The sequence below is a fragment of the Coregonus clupeaformis genome, chromosome 13 (assembly GCF_020615455.1).
Source record: "Coregonus clupeaformis isolate EN_2021a chromosome 13, ASM2061545v1, whole genome shotgun sequence".
Taxonomy (NCBI): domain Eukaryota; kingdom Metazoa; phylum Chordata; class Actinopteri; order Salmoniformes; family Salmonidae; genus Coregonus; species Coregonus clupeaformis.
The window spans coordinates 40,418,392-40,443,315 of NC_059204.1; the positions used below are offsets into that span (position 1 = coordinate 40,418,392).

Genomic DNA, 24,924 nt, shown 5'->3' on the forward strand with positions numbered 1-24,924 from the left:
CAAATTTTTGTCATGAGGCAGAGATACTTTGTTGCTGTTTTATAGCTCATTTCATGCTTTTGTTCACAATTTGCCATGAGGCTGAGATAAATATTTAGCATTTTTAAAACACATTTCCTGCAATTCTACACATTTTCCTATCATATGCTATCTGGTGGCACCCGGGGCTACCGACCCTGTGCTTTGAATTAACATTGATTCAATGACCTAATTTATTATTGTGCTTAAGATATTTTCTCTGTTTTATGTGTGTGGAAAGTAATTTAGCACAGACAGGCCTATGCGAGGAGTCTATACATATACAGGTATACCAGGGATGTGTAGCCTATAGTCTGTCCTGTTTGGGAATGATTTGCAGTTCTAGGAATACAGATCTATAAATATAGCTGCAGGGATTTGTATAGACCAAAAAGACTACAAGTGCCAACAAGGACAGAGGAACCACAGAGGAACCACTCAGCTGTGCTTTAGCAATGAAAAGAAGAGACAGATGCATCTAAAAGCCTTTTATGTCTGGTCAATTCTGCCAATAGGGTGCATTTAACCCCTTCCTGTCCTCTGACCTACATTCCTAATGGTTCTGGTTTTCTGTCACAGCCAGTGGCTCAGGGCCTAACGTCTCAGCAGTGATGTGATGCTGCATTACAGCATTGTCTAGAAGCCCAATTATAATTTTAAGTTTACTCTGATGTAATCATAGACTAAATATTTTTAGACGAAGCCATCGATGACGTCATTTCATTGTTTCCTATGAGAATGCTCAGTGGCGCAAGAAGATCAGGAAGTGTCACCATTTTGCTACATGGAGTTTTTGGAAACATTAGATACACAATTTGAGCAACTCTAGGAAGTGACGTTGCAGGCTAGCTCAGTGTTGCACCCTCTCATTGAGTTTCTCAAGTTGAAGGCCGACGAGGTACTGCAGGCTGCCATTAGCAGGTAAATTAACCTTTTAACTTTGTCTGTGAGTGATTTTAAAGTAATCGGTTCAAGGACATACATCTGGTGAAATAAAAGCAATTATTGGTTCCATGGTGTTTGATGATTTTTTATATAGCCATGAATATTGACCACGAAGATCGCCATTTCCCCATTCTCTATAATGGGGATCCTGTTTTCTGGAAACAATGCCTGCAGTACCGCGGTCTGCCTTCAACTTGAAATCCTCAATGTGAGGGGCAGTCGTTCTCCCCTGGATGTAATAGATGCATGTAGGAAATGAGATAAATAATTTTACACCAAGCACAGCACAATTTGTCATTCGACTCTTTGTCAATCAATACAAATCAAATTACATAGTTGCATCAGTATTTTGAATTTCTTCACAATCACATAACCTTTAAAAGTTTGCTTCAAAGCAGTTATTTAGTCTTTTAAAAAAAAACATTTGACCACAGAAGTTTGACAGAAGCACCTTCTAGTGTATGTATGAATAAATACATCTGCACTGCAACACAATACTACAACCTTTCTTTTATGTCTTTCATCATTTAGCTAGAGACAAAATATTTTCTAGTATGGCTACATGTTATCAGGCACACAATCATTGTAGGTAGTACTTGTCCACGTCCATCCGTCCTTTCAGAAAGTTCTCTAGGGTCTTGATAGGCACCTCCATCACAGCATTGTTGACCCTATCATTCAGGCCGTAGGCCCCAAACACGGGGAGGCAGTAGCGCTCTAGGTAGGGGGCATTGTGGTCGTAGTCTGGCCAGCAGTCGGCCGTCCACATGTACTCTGGGATGCCCACACAGTCCTGGTTGTCCCGCCAGATCATGTTCCCGGCCGAGGTGACTCCTGTGTCGACATAGGTGTTGCCACAGCAGTAGTTGTTGAGGCGTTGTCTGATGCGGTCCAAATGCTGGGCCCAGGGGCCGGTGTTGAACTAAGGCACTACATTGGTCAGGGTGTAGGTGGCTGCCTTTTCCAGGGGCTCAGACTGGTGCTGGTCTGGGTTCTGGTGGCCTCTCTCGTACTGGGTCACGTCTGCAAAGTCCTCCAGCACCGCCTGACTGTCCATGAGACGCATGTGTATCTGAATCGACTGGGGGAAGGGCTCCATATTACTACTGGCTTTACTGGAGGCCAGCTAGAAAGAGGGAGAGAGGCAGAGAGAGAAATAGAGAGAGAGAGAGAGAGAGAGAGAGAGAGAGGTAGTGTGGGCTCTTGAGTTCTTCTGCAAAAAGATAGAATTAGAGTTAGATAAATGAAGATAAACTTGAATTTATTCGCAAGGACTTATACAGGATACTAACCTCAACATCAAAACCTTCAATCCAAATCAAAATTCAATACCTAAAACCTTGATTTTGTACAAAATTACCTGAATGAACTATTACTACCAAGGACTATCAATAAAACATTTTTTTTACAAACCAAAACCTGCAGAAGAAACACAGCGGAACCTGGAAATACCATCCAACACAAAACTGAGTGAGTAATGTTCAGTCTGAACCTACAGTTGAAGTCGGAAGTTTACATACACCTTAGCCAAATACATTTAAACTCAGTTTTTCACAATTCCTGACATTTAATTCTAGTAAAAATTCCCTGTTTTAGGTCAGTTAGGATCACCACTTTATTTTAAGAATGTGAAATGTCAGAATAATAGTAACGAGAATGATTTATTTCAGATTTTATTTCTTTCATCACAATCCCAGTGGGTCAGAAGTTTACATACACTCAATTAGTATTTGGTAGCATTGACTTTAAATTGTTTAACTTGGGTCAAACGTTTCAGGTAGCCTTCCACAAGCTTCCCACAATAAGTTGGGTGAATTTTGGCCCATTCCTCCTGACTGAGCTGGTTTAACTGAGTCAGGTTTGTAGGCCTCCTTGCTCGCACACGCTTTTTCAGTTCTGCCCACACATTTTCTATAGGCTTGAGGTCAGGCCTTTGTGATGGCCAATCCATTACCTTGACTTTGTTGTCCTTAAGCCATTTTGCCACAACTTTGGAAGTATGCTTAGGGTCATTGTCCATTTGGAAGACCCATTTGCGACCAAGCTTTAACTTCCTGACTGATGTCTTGAGATGTTGCTTCAATATATCCACATAATTTTCCTTCCTCATGATGCCATCTATTTTGTGAAGTGCACCAGTCCCTCCTGCAGCAAAGCACCCACACAGCATGATGCTGCCACCCCTGTGCTTCATGGTTGGGATGGTGTTCTTCGGCTTGCAAGCATCCCCCTTTTTCCTCCAAACATAACAATGGTCATTATGGCCAAACAGTTTTATTTTTGTTTCATCAGACCAGAGGACATTTCTCAAAAAAGTGTGATCTTTGTCCCTATGTGCAGTTGCAAACCGTAGTCTGGCTTTTTTATGGCGGTTTTGGAGCAGTGGCTTCATCCTTGCTGAGCGGCCTTTCAGGTTATGTCGATATAGGACTAATTTTACTGTGGATATAGATACTTTTGTACCTGTTTCCTCCAGCATCTTCACAAGGTCCTTTCCTGTTGTTCTGGGATTGATTTGCACTTTTCGCACCAAAGTACGTTCATCTCTAGGAGACAGAACGCATCTCCTTCCTGAGCGGTATGACGGCTGTGTGGTCCCATGGTGTTTATACTTGCGTACTATTGTTTGTACAGATGAACGTGGTACCTTCAGGCATTTGTAAATTGCTCCTAGGGATGAACCAGACTTATGGAGGTCTACAATTTCAAATAAAATTAAATAAAATTGTATTTACCACATGCGCCGAACACAACAGGTGTACACATTACCGTGAAATGCTTACTTCCAGCCCTTAACCAACAATGCATTTATTTCTTAATAAAAAGTAAAATAAAACAACAACAACAACAAAGTGTTGAGAAAAAAATAGCAGAAGTAAAATAAAATAACAGTAAGGAGGCTATATACATGGGGTACCGGTGCAGAGTCAATGTGCGGGGACACCGGCTAGTTGAGGTAATATGTACATGTGGGTAGAGTTAAAGTGACTATGCATAAATAATTAACAGAGTAGCAGCAGCGTAAAAAGATGGGGTGGGGGTGGGGGGGTAGTGCAAATAGTCTGGGTAACCATGATTAGCTGTTCAGGAGTCTTATGGCTTGGGGGTAGAAGCTATTGAGAAGCCTTTTGGACCTAGACTTGGCGCTCCGGTACCGCTTGCCGTGCGGTAGCAGAGAGAACAGTCTATGACTAGGGTGTCTGGAGTCTTTGACAATTTTGTGGGCCTTCCTCTGACACCGCCTGGTATAGAGGTCCAGGATGGCAGGAAGCTTGGCCCCAGTGATGTACTGGGCCATACGCACTACCCTCTGTAGTGCCTTGCGGTCGGAGGCCGAGCAGTTGCCATACCAGGCAGTGATGCAACCAGTCAGGATGCCCTCAATGGTGCAGCTGTAGAACTTTTTGAGGATCTGAGGACCCATGCCAAATCTTTTCAGTCTCCTGAGAGGGAATAGGCTTTGTCGTGCCCTCTTCACGACTGTCTTGGTGTGTTTGGACCATGATAGTTCGTTGGTGATGTGAACACCAAGGAACTTGAAGCTCTCAACCTGTTCCACTACAGCCCAGTCGATGAGAATGGGGGCGTGCTCAGTCCTCTTTTTTCTCCTGTAGTCCACAATCATCTCCTTTGTCTAGGCTGTCATCATTGTCGGTGATCAGGCCTACCACTGTTGCGTCGTCTGCAAATTTAATGATGGTGTTGGAATCATGCCTGGCATGAACAGGGGGTACAAGAGGGGACTGAGCACGCACCCCTGAGGGGCCCCCATGTTGAGGATCAGCATGGCAGATGTGTTGTTACCTACCCTTACCACCTGGGGGCGGCCAGTCAGGAAGTCCAGGATCCAGTTGCAGAGGGAGGTGTTTAGTCCCAGGATCCTTAGCTTAGTGATGAGCTTTGAGGGCACTATGGTGTTGAACGCTGAGCTTTAGTCAATGAATAGCATTCTCACGTAGGTGTTCCTCTTGTCCAGGTGGGAAAGGGCAGTGTGGAGTGCAATAGAGATTGCATCATCTGTGGATCTGTTGGGGCGGTATGCAAATTGAAGTGGGTCTAGGGTTTCTGGGATAATGGTGTTGATGTGAGCCATGACCAGCCTTTCAAAACACTTCATGGCTACAGACGTCAGTGCTACGGGTCGGTAGTCATTTAGGCAGGTTATCTTAGTGTCCTTGGGCACAGGGACTATGGTGGTCTGCTTCAAACATGTTGGTATTACAGACTCAGTCAGGGACATGTTGAAATTGTCGGTGAAGACACTTGCCAGTTGGTCAGCACATGCTCGGAGTACACGTCCTGGTAATCCGTCTGGCCATGTGGCCTTGTGAATGTTGACCTGCTTAAAAGTCTTACTCACATCGGCTACAGAGAGCGTGATCACATAGTCATCCGGAACAGCTGGTGCTCTCATGCATGCTTCAGTGTTGCTTGCCTCGAAGCGAGCATAGAAGTGGTATAGCTCATCTGGTAGGCTTGTGTCACTAGGCAGCTCGCGGCTGTGGTCTGTAAGAGTTTTCAAGCCCTGCCACATCCTACGAGTGTCAGAGCCGGTGTAGTATGATTCAGTCTTAGTCCTGTATTGACTCTTTGCCTGTTTTATGGTTCGTCGGAGGGCATAGCGGGATTTCTTATAAGCATCCGGGTTAGAGTCCCGCTCCTTGAAAGCGGCAGCTCTACCCTTTAGCTCAGTGCGGATGTTGCCTGTAATCCATGGCTTCTGGTTGGGGTATGTACGTACGGTCACTCTGGGGACGACGTCATCGATGCACTTATTGATGAAGCCAGTAACTGATGTGGTGTACTCCTCAATGCTCTCCGAAGAATTCCGGAACATGTTCCAGCCTGTGCTAGCAAAACAGTCCTGTAGCTTAGCATCTGCGTCATCTGACCACTTTTTTATTAACCGAGTCACTGGTGCTACCTGCTTTAGTTTTTGCTTATAAGCAGGAATCAGGAGGATAGAGTTATGTTCAGATTTGTGAAATGGAGGGCGAGGGAGAGCTTTGTATGCGTCTCTGTGTGTGGAGTAAAGGTGGTCTAGTGTTTTTTTCTCCTCTGGTTGCACATTTAACATGCTGGTAGAAATTAGGTAGAACGGATTTAAGTTTCCCTGCATTAAAGTCCCCGGCCACTAGGAGCGCTGCCTCTGGATGAGCGTTTTCCTGTTTAGTTATGGCCTTATACAGCTCATTGAGTGCAATCTTAATGCCAGCATGTGGTGGTAAATAGACAGCTATGAAAAATATAGATGAAAACTCTCTTGGTTAATAGTGTGGTCTACAGCTTATCATAAGATACTTTTGATTTTCCCATGATGTCAACCAAAGAGGCACTGAGTTTGAAGGTAGGCCTTGAAATACATCCACAGGTACACCTCCAATTGACTCAAATAATGTAAATTAGCCTATCAGAAGCTTCTAAAGCCATGACATCATTTTCTGGAATTTTCCAAGCTATTTAAAGGCACAGTCAACTTAGTGTATATAAACTTCTGACCCACTGGAATTGTGATACAGTGAATTATAAGTGAAATAATCTGTCTGTAAACAATTGTTGAAAAAATTGCTTGTGTCATGCACAAAGTAGATGTCCTTACCGACTTGCCAAAACTATGGTTTGTTAACAAGACATTTGTGGAGTGGTTGAAAAACGTGTTTTAATGACTCCAACCTAAGTGTATGTAAACTTCCGACTTCAACTGTACTTCTGAAGCCAAAAAGTAAAAGACAATAATCTCTAGGTAATTTTGTTATATAAAGCTTAATAAATAAGGCTACTAAGCTACCAAACTGCTAGGACAGAACTGAACTGAACTGGCTGCAACTTCAATTAGCACGGAAGTGTGAAGTGAGAGGGGTGAAAACTCTTGAGCCTAACAATGGCTGGAGAGTTCCACAGCCACCCCTACCCAAATGCAGAGGCCTTTGAAGCACCCATGGCTTATCCCTGTGTAGAGGTCATTACAATAAAGTACCCCATGGATATTAAAAGTAACACTGCACGGAATAAGTCAAAATAAAAAAAAAGATCCTCAAGGACAATCCAGAGACACTATTTGCTGACTGCTAAAGAGGGGAACGTAAGCAACTTAATTTTCCATACAGACCATCCCCTGGCATGGCACAGTGCTATAAGAGCACACTACCCCTATGTCGAGAGAGGGTATTGGCCCAGGGTGGAAACACAGAATACTATACATTGAGGAAATTGAAACAACCTCTGTCAACGTCTACAAGTCTGGAACAGTAATGGTTCAGGGCATCCTCATGCAGTTCCAGCAGGACTTTTACAGGATCAAAGAGACAGCACAGCAGGAAAAGCTCCCTCTCTGTAACGACTCCCCCATCCTGAGTGAGTCTGATCACACCTCTTCAAACTGTCCTGCAAACGAGGATAGTCAAGCCCCCAGAACTGAACACACCCAGGACCCACAACTGCACTGCTCCTCAATCATTGAGAGGGATACATTCACAGAGCTGGAGAGAGACATGGTGGAGCTCAGAGAGCTAGTCCACACAATCCAGACAGAACAAACCCACAAAACAGACCCCCAAACAAGACCCGGAGGGCAGAAGGTGGAGATGGCCGGCCGTCTAAGACAGCTGGCTAATCTACGGACTGAGAAGAGAGAACTTAAAGAGGCACACATGGCACTGAAAGAAGAGGTGAGAAAGCTAAGGTGTGACAGAGAGCAGGACACTCCCCAGAGAAGCCAGCAGAACAGCCCACCTCAGACCCGGACCACAACATCAACACCACAATGGGACAGAGAACACAGGACCCACCAACCCAACAGACCCCACCCCCTCCTAACAGCCCCCCTGTCAGCTCCCCTGATAGCCCTCTTGACAACCCCCACACATCCACTGAGGACACGCAAAAGCCAGAGATTGTGCTCCTCATTGACTCAAATGGCAAATACATTCAAGAGGATAAACTTTTTCCCTAACACAAAGTGGCTAAACTCTGGTGCCCAAACACTAGGCATGCCCTGGAGTTGTTGTCAGAGGACAGACTAGGGTCCCCCAGCCACATCATAATTCACACAGGCACAAATGACCTGAGGGCCCAGCAGGAAAGGGTGGCCACAGCACTCAAGGTAGTGATTGAAAAAGCTTCTTCCACTTTCCCCAATGCACAAGTGGTTATCTCCACCCTGCTACCATGAAAATACTTTCACCCTGCCACCATACAGCGGGTGAATGCAAGCATTTGGCGAGACTGTGCCTCAAAACCTAATGTCTACCTGGCCAACCACTCCACCCTGGACTTGAACAGCCTTTACGACCAGGTCCACCTCTACAAGACAGCAATCCCAACTTTTGCCAGGACCCTGAAGGACGTCAACCTCAACCATAGACCCTGCACATCACACAGGCGCAACAGAGCAACGGACACCCCGCCTAGACCAGCATGACACCTTCACAGACCTGCAAGATCCCCTGCTGAAGGACCTGCACCGAGAGAACCCACACCAAGAGGACCTACACCCAAACCACAGCATAACCAGCCACACCCCAAGCAGTTAAGACCACCCCAAGCAAACCCTGGCACACCCTATATAGGCCCCCCCATATCAGACCTATGCCCCTTCTGCCCACCCCATGCCCCCCGCCCCTGCGGCAAGGACCTCAACACTGCACGGAATAAGTAAAAAAAAAAAAGATCCTCAAGGACAATCCAGAGACATTATTTTCTGACTGCTAAAGAGGGGAACGTAAGCAACTTAATTTTAACAGCAGGACATACAGTGAGGGGAAAAAGTATTTGATCCCCTGCTGATTTTGTACGTTTGCCCACTGACAAAGAAATGATCAGTCTATAATTTTAATGGTAGGTTTATTTGAACAGTGAGAGACGGAATAACAACCAAAAAATCCAGAAAAATAAATTGTTATAAATTGATTTGCATTTTAATGAGGGAAATAAGTATTTGGCTCCCTCTCAATCAGAAAGATTTCTGGCTATCCCGGTGACTTTTATACAGGTAATGAGCTGAGATTAGGAGCACACTCTTAAAGGGAGTGCTCCTAATCTCAGCTTGTTACCTGTATAAAAGACACCTGTCCACAGAAGCAATCAATCAATCAGATTCCAAACTCACCACCATGGCCAAGACCAAAGAGCTCTCCAAGGATGTCAGGGACAAGATTGTAGACCTACACAAGGCTGGAATGGGCTACAAGACCATCGCCAAGCAGCTTGGTGAGAAGGTGACAACAGTTGGTGCGATTATTCGCAAATGGAAGAAACACAAAAGAACTGTCAATCTCCCTCAGCCTGGGGCTCCATGCAAGATCTCACCTCGTGGAGTTGCAATGATCATGAGAACGGTGAGGAATCAGCCCAGAACTACACGGGAGGATCTTGTCAATGATCTCAAGGCAGCTGGGACCATAGTCACCAAGAAAACAATTGGTAACACACTACGCCGTGAAGGACTGAAATCCTGCAGCGCCCGCAAGGTCCCCCTGCTCAAGAAAGCACATATACAGGGAAGTCTGAAGTTTGCCAATGAACATCTGAATGATTCAGAGGAGAACTGGGTGAAAGGTTCGAGTTGCCAAACTTCAGCCTCGAAACCTTAATGACTTGGAGAAGATCTGCAAAGAGGAGTGGAACAAAATCCCTCCTGAGATGTGTGCAAACCTGGTGGCAAACTACAAGAAACTTCTGACCTCTGTGATTGCCAACAAGGGTTTTGCCACCAAGTACTAAGTCATGTTTTGCAGAGGGGTCAAATACTTATTTCCCTCATTAAAATGCAAATCAATTCATAACATTTTTTACATGCGTTTTTCAGGATGTTTTAGTTGTTATTCTGTCTCTCTGTCACGATCGTCGAAAGGAGTGGACCAATGCGCAGCGTGATATGAATACATACTTTATTTATTATTCACCACACGAACAAAACAACAAAACGATACGTGAAGTCCTCGGTAACATAAACCAACACGGAACAAGATCCCACAATACACTGTGCCAAACAGGCTGCCCAAGTATGGTTCCCAATCAGAGACAACAAGCAACAGCTGATTCTCGTTGCCTCTGATTGAGAACCACCCCGGCCAACATAGATACACATGAACTAGAAACTGAAACTAAGAACACCAAACATAGACTCTACACACCCTGGCTCAACATAAAAGAGTCCCTAGAGCCAGGGCGTGACAGTACCCCCCCCCCAAAGGCGCGGACTGCGACCGCGCCAAACATAAACCGAACAGGGGAGGGCCGGGTGGGCATTCCTCCTCGGAGACGGATCCGGCTCCGGGCGTGACCACCACCCTCTAATAACCCCCCCGTAGTGCCCCTGGTCTGGTCCCGCTGGCTGGAGCTGGACTGGACATCGGTGGAGCGGATTGCTTAGGCTCCGGTGTGGAGCAGCTGACCGGTACCTGACCAGGCACCGGTGAAACGGGCACGGGCTGTGCCGGACTGACGACGCGCACCACAGGCTTGGTGCGGGGAGCAGGAATGGGCCGGACCGGGCTGACGACGCGCACCCCTGGCTTGGTGCGGGGAGCAGGAACGGGCCGGACCGGGCTGACGATGCGCACCACAGGCTTGGTGCGGGGAGCAGGAATGGGCCGGACCGGGCTGACGACGCGCACCCCTGGCTTGGTGCGGGCAGCAGGTATGGGCCGGACCGGGCTGACGATGCGCACCCCTGGCTTGGTGCGGGGAGCAGGAACGGGCCGGACCGGGCTGACGATGCGCACCACAGGCTTGGTGCAGGGAGCAGGAATGGGCCGGACCGGGCTGACGACGCGCACCCCTGGCTTGGTGCGGGGAGCAGGAACAGGCCGGACCGGGCTGGCGACGCGCACCACAGGCTTGGTGCGGGGAGCAGGAACAGGCTGGACCGGACTGATGACACGCACCACTGACTTGGTGCGGGGAGCAGGAACGGGCCGGACCGGGCTGGCGACGCGCACCACAGGCTTGGTGCGGGGAGCAGGAACAGGCCGGACCGGACTGACGACACGCACCATTGGCTTGGTGCGTGGACAGGCTTGGTGCGGGGAGCAGGAACAGGCCGGACCGGACTGACGACACGCACCATTGGCTTGGTACGGGGAGCAGGAACAGGCCGGGCCGGGCTGGCGACGCACACCATTAGCTTGGTGCGAGGGGCAGGAACAGGCCGAGCCGGGCTGGCGACGCGCACCATTGGCTTGGTGCGGGGAGCAGGAACAGGCCGGGCCGGGCTGGCGACGCGCACCAGAGGCTTGGTGCGAGGGGCAGGAACAGGCCGAGCCGGGCTGGCGACGCGCACCATTGGCTTGGTGCGGGAGCAGGAACAGGCCGGGCCGGGCTGGCGACGCGCACCATTGGCTTGGTGCGAGGGGCAGGAACAGGCCGGACCGGGCTGGCGACGCGCACCAGAGGCTTGGTGCGAGGGACAGGAACAGGTCGGGCCGGGCTGGCGACGCGCACCATAGGCTTGGTGCGAGGGGCAGGAACAGGCCGGACCGGGCTGGCGACGCGCATCACAGGCTTGGTGCGAGGGACAGGAACAGGCCGGACCACACTGGGAACACACACCGCTGGCCTTATACGGGGATCAGGAACGGGCCGGACCGGACTGGCAACACACTTCAGTACCTCTCGCCGTGCCTCTACACTTTCCCTCCCTCTAATCACCAATGGCTCCCGTAACCCGGTGGCCTTCTCTCCTCGTCCACAAACTCGCCCCTTATCTGCCTCCAGCAGCCCCGTCGTCCATGCCATGTGCCCCCCCCTAAAAATGTATTGGGGTTGCCTCTCGCCTGTCCGACGACGACACTGTTGGCGCCGTACCTCCTCTCTCGCCAAGGCTTTAACCTTTGCCCATGGTCCTCTGCCCTCGAACATGTCCTCCCAGGACCACCATTGATCCACCTGGGCCATCGCCAAGTTCTCCATCTCCTTACCCGGCGTTAGCTCCGAAACACGCTGCTTGGTCCTGTTTTGGTGGGATCTTCTGTCACGATCGTCGAAAGGAGTGGACCAATGCGCAGCGTGATATGAATACATACTTTATTTATTATTCACCACACGAACAAAACAAAAAAACGATACGTGAAGTCCTCGGTAACATAAACCAACACGGAACAAGATCCCACAATACACTGTGCCAAACAGGCTGCCTAAGTATGGTTCCCAATCAGAGACAACAAGCAACAGCTGATTCTCGTTGCCTCTGATTGAGAACCACCCCGGCCAACATAGATACACATGAACTAGAAACTGAAACAAAGAACACCAAACATAGACTCTACACACCCTGGCTCAACATAAAATAGTCCCTAGAGCCAGGGCGTGACACTCTCACTGTTCAAATAAACCTACCATTAAAATTATAAACTGATCATGTCTTTGTCAGTGGGCAAACGTACAAAATCAGCAGGGGATCAAATACTTTTTTCCCTCACTGTATGCCCAGGCCATTAGCAGAGCAACAGGCCCAACCCCCACTATTACACCCGCCCAAGCACCATCCTGCAACCTATGAGGTATGTATCAGATGCTCAACATGCTCTGCTCACACCTGCTGTGATGGTCCGGGCCTAAACCACACAAAAACAACACTAGACACTATGGAATACAAAGCTTTTACTATCTCATCCTGGAATATAGAAGGTCTGAGGTCATCTGCCTTTGGCCTAAAGAGCAGGATCCCAGACTTCATCAAAGAAATTGGAAATACAGACATTGTCATCCTACAAGAAACATGGTATAAAGGAGACAGACCCACTGGTTGCCCTCTAGGTTGCAGAGAGCTGGTAGTCCCATCCACCAAACTACCAGGTGTGAAACAGGGAAGAGACTCAGGGGGTATGCTAATTTGGTATAGAGCAGACCTAACCCACTCTATTAAATTAGTCAAAACAGGAACATTTTACATCTGGCTAGAAATTAATAAGGAAATTATCTCAACAGAGAAACATGTCCTCATGTGTGCTACCTATATCCCCCCAATAGAATCCCCATACTTTAACGATGACAGCTTCTCCATCTTAAAGGCGGAGATCAACCATTTCCAGGCACAGGGTCATGTACTAGTCTGTGGCGACCTAAGAACCTGACACCCTCAGCACACAGGGGGACAAACACCTATCTGGAGGTGACAGCATTCCCTCCCCCATATGACACTCTAGACACAACTACGACAACATAACCAACAAAAACAGGTCACCACTCCTTCAGCTCTATCGGATGCTGGGTATGTACATAGTCAATGGTAGGCTTCGAGGGGACTCCTACGGTAGGTACACATATAGCTCATGTCTTAGCAGTAGTACTGTAGACTACTTTATCACTGACCTCAACCCAGAGTCTCTCAGAGCGTTCACAGTCAGTCCACTGGTACCCCTATCAGATCACATCAAAATCACACTCTACTTGAACCGAGCTATGCTCAATCATGAGGAATCAAAGCCAAAGGAACTGAATAATATTAAGAAATGCTAAAGATGGAAGGAAAGTAGTGTGGAAATCTAGCAAAAAACTATTAGGCAACAACAAATTCAATCCCTTCTAGACAATTTCCTGGACAAAATGTTTCACTGTAATAATGAAGGTGTGAACTTGGCAGTAGAAAACCTAAACAGTATATTTGACCTCTCAGCTTCTAAAAATGTAAAGCAGACAACCGAAAATTAACAACAATGACAAATGGTTTGATGAAGAATGCAAAAAACTAAGAAAGAAATTGAGAAACCAACCAACCAAAAACATAGACTCAGAAAACCTGAGCCTATGCCTTCACTAAAACAATACAGAAATACACTATGAAAAAGGAAGGAACAGCACGTCAGAAATCAGCTCAATGTAATTAAAGAATCCATAGAATCTAACCACTTCTGGGAAAATTGGAAAACTCTAAACAAACAACAACACGAAGAGTTATCTATCCAAAACGGAGATGTATGAATAAACCCCTTCTCCAATCTTTTTGGCCTTATAACAAAGAACAAACAGCAAAAACATATACAGTGAGTGAAAAAAGTATTTGATCCCCTGCTGATTTTGTACGTTTGCCCACTGACAAAGACATGATCAGTCTATAATTGTAATGGTAGGTTTATTTGAACAGTGAGAGACAGAATAACAACTAAAAAATCCAGAAAAACGCATGTCAAAAATGTTATAAATTGATTTGCATTTTAATGAGGGAAATACGTATTTGACCCCTCTGCAAAACATGACTTAGTACTTGGTGGCAAAACCCTTGTTGGCAATCACAGAGGTCAGATGTTTCTTGTAGTTGGCCACCAGGTTTCCACACATCTCAGGAGGGATTTTGTCCCACTCCTCGTTGCGGATCTTCATTAAGGTTTCGAGGCTGACGTTTAGCAACTCGAACCTTCAGCTCCCTCCACAGATTTTCTATGGGATTAAGGTCTGGAGACTGGCTAGGCCACTCCAGGACCTTAATGTACTTCTTCTTGAGCCACTCCTTTGTTGCCTTGGCCGTGTGTTTTGGGTCATTGTCATGCTGGAATACCCATCCACGAACCATTTTCAATGCCCTGGCTGAGGGAAGGAGGTTCTCACCCAAGATTTGACGGTACATGGCCCCGTCCATCGTCCCTTTGATGCGGTGAAGTTGTCCTGTCCCCTTAGCAGAAAAACAACCCCAAAGCATAATGTTTCCACCTCCATGTTTGACGGTAGGGATGGTGTTCTTGGGGTCATAGGCAGCATTCCTCCTCCTCCAAACACGGCGAGTTAAGTTGATGCCAAAGAGCTCAATTTTGGTCTCATCTGACCACAACACTTTCACCCAGTTCTCCTCTGAATCATTCAGATATTCATTGGCAAACTTCAGACGGCCCCTTTATATGTGCTTTCTTGAGCAGGGGGGACCTTGCGGGCGCTGCAGGATTTCAGTCCTTCACGGCGTAGTGTGTTACCAATTGTTTTCTTGGTGACTATGGTCCCAGCTGCCTTGAGATCATTGACAAGATCCTCCCGTGTAGTTCTGGGCTGATTCCTCACCGTTCTCATGATCATTGCAACTCCACGAGGTGAGATCTTGCATGGAGCCCCAGGCCGAGGGAGATTGACAGTTCTTTTGTGTTTCTTCCATTTGCGAATAATCGCACCAACTGTTGTCACCTTCTCACCAAGCTGCTTGGCGATGGTCTTGTAGCCCATTCCAGCCTTGTGTAGGTCTAAAATCTTGTCCCTGACATCCGTGGAGAGCTCATTGGTCTTGGCCATGGTGGAGAGTTTGGAATCTGATTGATTGATTGCTTCTGTGGACAGGTGTCTTTTATACAGGTAACAAGCTGAGCTTAGGAGCACTCCCTTTAAGAGTGTGCTCCTAATCTCAGCTCGTTACCTGTATAAAAGACACCTGGGAGCCAGAGGTCTTTCTGATTGAGAGGGGGTCAAATACTTATTTCCCTCATTAAAATGCAAATCAATTAAATAACATTTTTGACATGCGTTTTTCTGGATAGTTTTGTTGTTACTCTGTCTCTCACTGTTCAAATAAACCTATCATTAAAATTATAGACTGATCATTTCTTTGTCAGTGGGCAAACGTACAAAATCAGCAAGGGATCAAATACTTTTTTCCCTCACTGTACATGATCAAATACAAATCTTAGAATCAACTATTAAAGACTACCAGAACCCATTGGATTCTCCAATTTCATTGAATGAACTACAGGACAAAATACAAACCCTCCAACCCAAAAAGGCCTGTGGGGTTGATGGTATTCTAAATGAAATGATAAAATATACAGACCACAAATTCCAATTAACTAAACATAACTTTAACATCATCCTCAGCTCTGGCATACTCCCCAATATTTGGAACCAAGGACTGATCACCCCAATCCACAAAATTGGAGACAAATTTGACCCCAATAACTACCGTGGGATATGGGTAAACAGCAACCTTGGGTAAATTCTCTGCATTATCATTAACAGCAGACTTGTACATTTCCTCAGCTAAAATAATGTAGTGAGCAAATGTCAAATTGGCTTTTTACCTAATTACCGTACGACAGACCATTTATTCACCCCGCACACCCTAATTTACAAACAAACAAACCAAAACAAAGGCAAAGTCTTCTCATGCTTTGTTGATTTAAAAAAAGCTTAGACTTAATTTGCTATACAAATTGATGGAAAGTGGTGTTGGGGGGGAAACATACGACATTACAGTATACAATCCATGTACACAAACAACAGGTGTGCAGTTAAAATTGGCAAAAAGCACACAGCTTAAGCCACACCCTCTTCAACATATATATCAACGAATTGGCGAGGGCACTAGAACAGTCTGCAGCACCCGGCCTCACCCTACTAGAATCTGAAGTCAAATGTTTACTGTTTGCTGATGATCTGGTGCTTCTGTCCCCAACCAAGGAGGGTCTAGGTACAGCAGCACCTACAGTGGGGAGAACAAGTATTTGATACACTGCCGATTTTGCAGGTTTTCCTACTTACGAAGCATGTAGAGGTCTGTAATTTTTATCATAGGTACACTTCAACTGTGAGAGACGGAATCTAAAACAAAAATCCTGAAAATCACATTGTATGATTTTTAAGTAATTAATTTGCATTTTATTGCATGACATAAGTATTTGATACATCAGAAAAGCAGAACTTAATATTTGGTACAGAAACCTTTGTTTGCAATTACAGAGATCATACGTTTCCTGTAGGTCTTGACCAGGTTTGCACACACTGCAGCAGAGATTTTGGCCCACTCCTCCATACAGACCTTCTCCAGATCCTTCAGGTTTCGGGGGCTGTCGCTGGGCAATACGGACTTTCAGCTCCCTCCAAAGATTTTCTATTGGGTTCAGGTCTGGAGACTGGCTAGGCCACTCCAGGACCTTGAGATGCTTCTTACGGAGCCACTCCTTAGTTGCCCTGGTTGTGTGTTTCGGGTCGATGTCATGCTGGAAGACCCAGCCACGACCCATCTTCAATGCTCTTACTGAGGGAAGGAGGTTGTTGGCCAAGATCTTGCGATACATGGTCCCATCCATCCTCCCCTCAATACGGTGCAGTCGTCCTGTCTCCTTTGCAGAAAAGCATCCCCAAAGAATGATGTTTCCACCTCCATGCTTCACGGTTGGGATGGTGTTCTTGGGGTTGTACTCATCCTTCTTCTACCTCCAAACACGGCGAGTGGAGTTTAGACCAAAAAGCTCTATTTTTGTCTCATCAGACCACATGACCTTCTCCCATTCCTCCTCTGGATCATCCAGATGGTCATTGGCAAACTTCAGACGGGCCTGGACATGCGCTGGCTTGAGCAGGGGGACCTTGCGTGCGCTGCAGGATTTTAATCCATGATGGCGTAGTGTTTACTAATGGTTTTCTTTGAGACTGTGGTCCCAGCTCTCTTCAGGTCATTGACCAGGTCCTGCCGTGTAGTTCTGGGCTGATCCCTCACCTTCCTCATGATCATTGATGCCCCACGAGGTGAGATCTTGCATGGAGCCCCAGACCGAGGGTGATTGACCGTCATCTTGAACTTCTTCCATTATCGAATAATTGCGCCAACAGTTGTTGCCTTCTCACCAAGCTGCTTGCCTATTGTCCCGTAGCCCATCCCAGCCTTGTGCAGGTCTACAAATTTATCCCTGATGTCCTTACACAGCTCTCTGGTCTTGGCCATTGTGGAGAGGTTGGAGTCTGTTTGATTGAGTGTGTGGACAGGTGTCTTTTATACAGGTAACGAGTTCAAACAGGTGCAGTTAAGACAGGTAATGAAGGGAGAACAGGAGGGCTTCTTAAAGAAAAACTAACACGTCTGTGAGAGCTGGAATTCTTACTGGTTGGTAGGTGATCAAATACTTATGTCATGCAATAAAATGCAAATGAATTACTTTAAAATCATACAATGTGATTTTCTGGATTCAGTCTCTCACAGTTGAAGTGTACCTATGATAAAAAATTACAGACCTCTACATGCTTTGTAAGTAGGAAAACCTGCAAAATCGGCAGTGTATCAAATACTTGTTCTCCCCACTGTAGATCTTCTGCACAGATTCTGTCAGACCTGGGCCCTGACTGTAAATCTCAGTAAGACAGACCTGGGCCCTGACGATAAATCTCAGTAAGACAAAAATAATGGTGTTCCAAAAAAGGTCCAGTTGCCAGGACCACAAATACAAATTCCATCTATACACCATTGCCCTAGAGCACACAAAAAACTATACATACCTCGGCCTAAACATCAGCGCCACAGGTAACTTCCACAAAGCTGTGAACGATCTGAGAGACTCTCTCTCTCCCTCTCTCCCTCTCTCCCTCTCTCCCTCCCATCCCGGAGGACCTGAACCCTAGGACCATGCCTCAGGACTACCTGGCCACCCCTCAGAGCCTGGTTCCTCTCTAGGTTTCTTCCTAGGTTTCTTCCTTTCTAGGGAGTTTTTCCTAGCCACCGTGCTTCTACATCTTTATTGTTTGCTGTTTGGGGTTTTAGGCTGGGTTTCTGTATAGCACTTTGTGACATCTGTTGATGTAAAAAGGGCTTCATAATTACAATTTTATTGATTGATTGAAGGCAAGAAAGTCCTTCTATGCCATCAAAAGGAACATATAATTCGACATACCAATTAGGATCTGGGTAAAAATACTTGAATCAGTTATAGAACCCATTGCCCTTTATGGTTGTGAGGTCTGGGTACTGCTCACCAACCAATAATTCACAAAATGGGACAAACACCAAATTGAGACTCTGCATGCAGAATTCTGCAAAAATATAATCTGTGTACAACGTAAAACACCAAATAATGCATGCAGTGCAGAACCGATACCCGCTAATGATCAAAATCCAGAATAGAGCTGTTTAATTGTACAACCACCTAAAAGGAAGAGATTCCCAAACCTTCCATAGCAAAGCCATCACCTACAGAGAAATTAACCTGGAGAAGAGCCCCCTAAGCAAGCTGGTCCTGGGGCTCTGTTCACAAACACAAACAGACCCCATAGAGCCCCAGGACAGCAACACAATTAGACCCAACCAAATAATGAGAAAACAAAAAGATAATTACTTGACACATTGGAAAGAATAAAAAAAAAAACTGAGCAAACTAGAATGCTATTTGGCCCTAAACAGAGAGTACGGCAGGTAGCTTAGTGGGTAAGAGCGTTGTGCCAGTAACCGAAAGGTCGCTGGTTCTAATCCCTGAGCCGACTAGGTGAAAAATCTGCCGATGTGCCCTTAAGCAAGGCACTTAACCCTAATTGCTCCTGTAAGTCGCTCTGGATAAGAGCGTCTGCTAAATGACTAAAATGTAAAAATGTACAGAATACCTGACCACTGTGACTGACCCAAAATTAAGGAAAGCTTTGATTATGTACAGACTCAGTGAGCATAGCCTTGCTGTTGAGAAAGGCCGCCGAAGACAGACCTGGCTCTCAAGAGAAGACAGGCTATGTGCACACTGCCCACAAAATGAGGTGGAAACTGAGCTGCACTTCCTAACCTCCTGCCAAATGTATGACCATATTAGAGACACATATTTCCCTCAGATTACAAAGAATTCAAAAACAAATCCAATTTTGATAAACTCTATTGGGTGAAATACCACAGTGTGCAATCACAGCAGCAAGATGTGTGACCTGTTGCCACAAGAAAAGGGCAACCAGTGAAGAACAAACACCATTGTAAATACAACCTATATTTATGTTGTTGTTTTTTTCCCTCCCTTTTGTACTTTAACTATTTGCACATCATTACATCTCTGTATATAGACATAATATGACACTTCAAATGTCTTTATTCTTTTGGTACTTTTGTGAGTGTAATTTTTTATTGTTTATTTCACTTTGGTTTATTATCTATTTCACTTGCTTTGGCAATGTAAACATATGTTTCCCATGCCAATAAAGCCCTTACATTGACTTGAATTGATAGAGAGAGAGAGAGAGAGAGAGAGAGAGAGAGAGAGAGAGAGAGAGAGAGAGAGAGAGAGAGAGAGAGAGAGAGAGAGTGAGGAAGGGAGGCAGAGAGACAGAGCGAGAGAGAGAGAGGGCAGGTGCCTATTGATACAGATTGTTTTGTACAGGGTGCACAGATTTAACATTTCAGGAATGATGAAAACTCAGTGTTTCAATAATCTTTTTCTTTTTTTAAGTCAAAGATTTTATTTATCAGACTGTATACTGTGTGACATTTTCTGTTTCTTTAACAAAAGGGCTTCTTGATTTCATTCCCATCTGTTTGGAATCACTAGCAGAGCAACCCCATGCACCTGCTTACCCGAGCAACTTAGAATCTGTAGCCGAACACCTACCCTTGCCGCCGTTAACAGAACTGCGGGAAAGCAGTGCCCGACTGTCTACCAGTCTACTAGCTATCTTTTAAATTATAACCTACTGTTGTAATTAGGTGAAATTAAAGAGCTCTATATTTATTGCGGTGATTAATGCTAGTACTAAAGGAAGATAGTGAGTTATGGAACATGTGGGCGAAACAAAGGCTCACACATTCTCTGATCAAGACGGTGAGCTTTAGTTTGTATATCGCGCAAGTCCATATCTAAGGGACCAGAATAGTGTTCTTCATATAAGAACACAATTTAAGTTATAGAAATGTGAATTGTCACACTGGGGGGGAACAGCTCTTACAATGATCAGCTTCCCTCTCCTTCTCTCTGTCCCCAGACCTTAACTCACCTCTGGCTCGTACATCCAGGGCTGATCCATGCTTTTCTCCCCGTTAGACCGTTAGAAGGTGTAGGAAGAGTAGAGGGGCATGTGTCTGCGGGGGTCATAGAGGGTGACAAATCGGGGCTTGTCCTCCAGGACCTGGCAGATCCTCTTCAGGTTGCTGCCCCCCAGGTAGCCCTGTGGTGGGCTGACCATGTAGAGACTCCTTACAGCGCTCCACACGGTTAAAGTCCTCCACAACACCAGGCCCATTGCACCCAGAGGGAAATGCACACAGCAGCACCCCAAGGCTGCCACCATATAGACCCCATGCTAACTCTATAGAAATAGCTCCTTATTTAATACTGCTCTGGTACCTTCACACTTGTCTGTCACTTATTCTGTGTCATCACCATTCAGCAGTCTGTCAGCATTACAGCATTTCCTTCACTAAACTTATTAATGACTCCCCTCTATGCAAAGCAGTGTTATAGGATTGGCCAGGACTTGTCATTCCCACATCACATGAGTCAGATGTTGAAATGCACTAAGAACAGCAGGCAGCCTAATAAGGAGGCCTTCCTCATCCTCAGATATGATTGGCTGTAGTTTACCAGAAGGTTTATGCAGCAATTGATATACAACACACACTCACACCCCATTCATTCAAATCTGCCCATACACATGTCAATCATTTTGTTTAATGGCCACACAGCTCAACGTGTTCTGAGTTATGGTGACATTTGGGGGGGATGACTTTATGTCAGTCAAAGTCATCTGAGAGGGAAATTAATTATGGGCATAAGTTAGGGCCAGGAGTTTCTCCTGGTTAGGTCACATGGTCAGGACAAACAGCTGTCCTAAAAGTGTGCAGGACCTTCTCTGAGGAAACTGTGGTTTTGAATTAGTTCATAGAGTAAAGGGTAACCATACAACCTGTTCAAACAGCAAATTATATATCTCTACATAAAGTACCTGTACTCTACTGCTAACTATCAATAACCTGAACAGGTTATAATTAATAACCCAATAATAACCATGATCAAAGCTACTGTGATAGAAGTAGGACTGTAAATCAAAACATGTATGCATCAGTAGAGGCTCCTCAGAGGAGGGTGTGGTGAGGGATTTTGAAGGAGTCAGGCGCAGGAGGGTAAATCACAGAATAAAAGGGTTTATTCCGAAAACACAGCGATATGCAGCAATGCGTCAAACACTTCAGTGCGTAAATCAGGCGCACTGGGAAACAAAATGGCACACGGGTGAAATATCCCGGCGAAACAAAATACAAGGAGCTCCACCGAGCTAAACTAACCTCCACAATAAACAATCACACACAAAGACAAGGGGGCAGAGGGAACACTTATACAGGTACTGATGAAGGGATATGAAGTAGGTGTGTGTAATAAACAAGACAAAACAAATGGAATTATGAGATGAGGAGCGGCAGTGGCTAGAAGGCCGGTGACGACAAACGCCGAAGCCTGCCCGAACAAGGAGAGGAGGCAGCTTCGGAGGAAGTCGTGACAGAGGGAGGGGAGGACCATCCTACTCAGTGAATTTCAGAATTTGTTTAAATAATTAAACATTAAAAAAGTTATCCTTTGTAGATAAAACTATACTAAATATATTCACGTCACCAAATACCTGATTAAAACACACTGTTTTGCAATGAAGGTCTACAGTAGTCTTAACAACACACTCTAGGCTAGCACCATGGTGTAGCCGGAGGACAGCTATTGACTTCAATACAGAACCTAGGAGCCTCGTAGGCCTTACCCCCTTCCATAGACGTACATGGTAATTATGACCACTTCCGGAGGACGTCCTCCAACCAATCAAAGCTTTTGCAATGTGAACTGACATGTTGTCCATCCAATCATAGGATTAGGATCAGAGAACGAACCTAGTGTGGTGTATTGGGGTTGTGCCACAGAGCATTATGGGGGTTCTATGTGTTGAGAAGCTTGGTGAGTTGGTGCCATATAGGATAGAGATTGAGAGTGAAGAGTGATAATTGAGCTTTTTGTGGATATTATTCCATTCAAATTAGTTTCTTCAAACTACAGGAGATGAAGGAGGTAAATTATATTTAGTTTTCTTGGTTTTAGAACATTATTTTAGTGAAATGTAGTTAGTCCCAGTTATTTCAATTTGCCTTGCTAACTTTAGTAGCAAGTGCTAACGTTAGCTTGCTACCATAGTGCAGTTTTCTCCTACAGAATGGCTAGATAATGCTAACAACAATGTAGTGGATTTTCTGTTGAAGAACCCCTTTCATTGCCCACATCAGATTCAAGCTTCTTGGAAAAAGCCGCATCGATCATATAATGGACGAAGGTCTGTGTATTCAAACTGTGCAACACAGCGAGAAGATAAAAGCCAATTTATGCTTGATCCGCATTGTCGTCTGAGGTTTCGTATGGAGGGTGTGACGCAATTGCAGAGCTTCCGGAGGCATGCAGAGGCCAATTCAAGCTCTGTACCGCATCGCTGTGTGCCTCTCAAATTTTGTAACAATGCGGAGGGCTCCATGTAGCTCTGCATTGACTTGATTTGTTGACGTTAAGTGGGGGCAGTAAGTCCTGTATAAACACAAACTCACTTCCTTCCCAATAGCTCTGCTCCGCTAAGCACAAGAAGTATGAAAGCCCTGACGTCTGCGGAGGCTGCATTGGATTGACCATGCAGAGCTTTTAATAAGAAACTGGGTCACAAGCAGTTTATAGGCAAGAGTTGGCTTTTACTTTAAAGCTCTGCATGGTAAATCCAATATCTGCAGTGGCCGTACAGCATTTACTGCAATGCGGCCTCTGCAGAAGTCAGAGCAAACATACTTTTTGTGCTCTGCAGAGCAGAGCTGTTGTGAAGAAAGTTGTCAAGGAAGTGAGTTTGTGTTTATACAGGACCTCCCGCCACCATAATGTCAATGCAGATCTATACTGAGCTATATGGAGCCCTCAGCATTGTTACAACATTTGTAGGCCTCCAGAGGCTCCAAACAGGAGCCTCCAAACACATTATGGATCAAGCATAAATTGGCTTTAAGGCAAGATGAGAGGGAAAGTTCAGCCCTGTGAGTTCAGCTAACAAGCGCAACTACAAGCAGCTTGCAGAGGTAATCGCACGTTACTATGCTTTACTTGCTGAACATATGGAAGTTTCAACTGTCTTCTCTGGGATGCGAAATCAATTCAGAATTATTTGATCGCTTCCATCGCATCATCCATTAAAAGTTAGATTAAAAGAGAGATAGACAGCGCATTTTTCGCGCGCACTCAAATAGCCTTTCCACTTAACCTCCGGTATTTATTTATCAAAGTTGATAACACATAATCACTCCGGACAGACACAAGCAAAAATTAATTACATAGATGTTGCAGCAGCCTAGGGTACACCTAAACATTAGAGATCTGACATGCTGTATGGGATGAAAATGAGACGATTTTTCAGTCTGATCAACTGTAGGCTACTAATAATAGCAACTGCATACAGCCTACGCGCCCTGTCCATCTGGTCAGGGTAAACCAATTGGTAACGTTATGTATTTATAGCCCATTTGTTTGTCAGGAGAACATGTGAATGTGATCAAATTTGGTTTGTATTCAAACTTGGACTGGCTAGGCTGCCTAAATATTTTATTAACTGGAATTCATCAATCAACATAATAGTGATGACATAGACTGTGAATAGATTTTTAATTAGGCCTACAGTTGCATAGGCCTACATGATGCAAACATGCATAAAGCAAGCTCAGCCCTGTGAGTTCTAATGTCTATCAGTTATTGTCTCTGTGTCTGGGTAGAGGAAACCCCCCTGTTAGTCTAGTCTAAATATAATTCATATGAACAAGTATAAGTTTGCTGCAGTTTGACAGGGTTTTCATCCTCCCCAGGGCCACTCTGGGAGCTATGGTGCCACCAGTCTGCTTGCAGTTATCAGTTATCGTCAGGTACTGAATGTGGATGATCAGGGCTTTATTCAGGAACGTTTCTTGGGCTACTTTGATGTGTCAAGTGGGCGAGATGCAAAGTCTGTGTTTGACTTTGTGAATTCTGAGATGTCTGTGATTAACTTCATGGAGAAACTTGTTGCGCAAACCTATAATGGCGCTGCTGTAATGGAGTGTATCTGCTATTTATATTTACAGCTAAGTCCCCTCCTGTTCCCTGATTAAGAGGTCATGACCACTCCAGTCAATCACATACACAAACACAATCACATTTTTACACATCAATGATTTTACTCCTTGCTTGGACTAACTCATTCTTAGCTCTTTTGTGTATTGTGTTATTCTTTTTTTGTCTTCCCAGTCAAATCCTGTCCTGCCCTCAGTGGAAGAGT

At 45.5% G+C, this 24,924-nt stretch overlaps 1 pseudogene; it reads right to left on the reverse strand.

Annotated features, from left to right (window-relative positions):
• Positions 1-678: 678 nt before the first annotated feature.
• On the reverse strand, positions 679-20,962 carry LOC121578975 (annotated as a pseudogene).
• Positions 20,963-24,924: the final 3,962 nt, after the last annotated feature.